The sequence below is a fragment of the Malurus melanocephalus genome, unplaced genomic scaffold (genome assembly GCF_030028575.1).
Source record: "Malurus melanocephalus ecotype Western Australia unplaced genomic scaffold, MMel_1.1 scaffold_240, whole genome shotgun sequence".
NCBI lineage: Eukaryota > Metazoa > Chordata > Aves > Passeriformes > Maluridae > Malurus > Malurus melanocephalus.
The window spans coordinates 1,006,389-1,008,148 of NW_026623472.1; positions in this window are offsets into that span (position 1 = coordinate 1,006,389).

A 1,760-nucleotide genomic window follows, 5' to 3' on the forward strand; every position below is an offset into this window, starting at 1 on the left:
AGTGGCTGAGCTCCTGGAGAGCCTTGTCYTCTTGGTTCTGGTGAGCAGGCTCTCCTTCAGTCCCAACAAGTGACTGCCCTTCGTTAACYGACAGGACTTTATTCTAGCCATGAAATCAAAATGCTTTGTAGTTCTAATTCAGTGTTTGATGGTGCTTTTGGGGGGCAATTATGAACACTTTGGTGCTCTCTTCTCCTTACACAAAGAAATTAAGTGTGGGATATTTAAAGATATATGTGCTCAGCACACTGATAGAAAAACTTCTGTGGCTATGGTACTTTGTCTTATACTAACATGCTGAATCCCCTTGTGATGGTGGTTTCTGCTTTTAGAAACAATCTTCYCTAGGAGGTTTCTTCCAGGCCTGCAGAAAAATGGATCTCAACAAAGAAGGGGAAAAGAAGAATGGAGACGAGAAAATCCATTGGCTGGTTTTCACAAGAATGAAAGTTTGGTGAAAAAGGCCCATGGGACTGTAAGGAAAAAAGATTTGAAGTAAGTGGTGAATGGTGCAATCAGACATGTATTGTTCCTTAGCCAGCAAATGCTGGTGTTCCACAAAGGCTTACATCAAACACCAYAGAGGGCATAGCAGAGTGATCTATGAGGTCCTAAAGTCTGGATCATATTCTCCCCCAGCTGACACATCTCCCATCATTCAAGTTTACTGGCTGAAAAGGAGTTTTCCAGACTCACATAAATCAAGTCACCCCATAAAGCCTGTAAAGCATTGYTTGCGTTTGCTTAATTATAGGGTGCTCTTGGTCCTGCCTTGTATTGGGCTTCAGGTGACACAGACATGACTTTTATTCTGGGCTAGGTGGGTGACTTGGTCTTTCAGAAGGTTCATGTCCCCTCTTTCACCAGCTGCTCTGTGCCCCAGCCAGTGAGAAGGCAGATGTGCACTGTACCTGGGTCCTGAGGGACGGGATGGGTTGGGATGGGATGGGATGTGGTGCTGTGCCACAGGCAGCAAGAGCTGCACTGTGGAAAACCCCCACGTTCCCCCAAAGCAGCAGCTCTGCACATAAGCCAGGCTACCTGTGCAKGGTCCCAGGAGTGCAACTGGGTGCCTGGCTCTGGCATGTGGCCTGTCACTGGGWTCTCATTCCTCAGCATTCCTCCTGCTTGGGAGCTCTGCAAATGCTTTCCATCCATTGAACCTGCTGATTCCATGCCACTGCTTTCCTTTTGCTAGGGAGTAATAAAAYACCACAAGCCCTAATAATACCAAATTCAGTAAAAGGATCCAACCCAGACCCCCAGCAACCTTCCAACCAGCTGCTGCCCTCTTAGTGCCAAGCTGCCATGATCAAGTAGGTGATATCTAAGGGATATCTCTGCAAATCCCAGCTGGTCTGGCAACATCACCTSTATGAACAATAGAGCCCAGAGGAACATCCTTGCTTGTACCTGTGGCCCTACAGGWGTGAGTCACGTTGCTTCCTTGGGTAATGTCAGAAAAACAGCAAYCCTCAGTACCCATGGAGAGGCACCTCTTCTGAATTATATATTCACACCTGAGGAAGGACCGGGCTCGGGCTGTACATTCTTTTATAGTCTCACCACCAAAACAAGTGTGTCATCCCAGGGTTAAGTCCCGGGACTCTCCAGGGTACAATCACAGGCCTGTGGCACCTGTAGCATCTGGCATGGCTACTTGCTGGTGGCCAGTGGCAAGGCGAATGCAGGCAACCCCAGCTACTGTTATTGTCAGGTTTGCCTGGTGTAATCCTGGTTTGTTTTTTTTTTTTTTAATC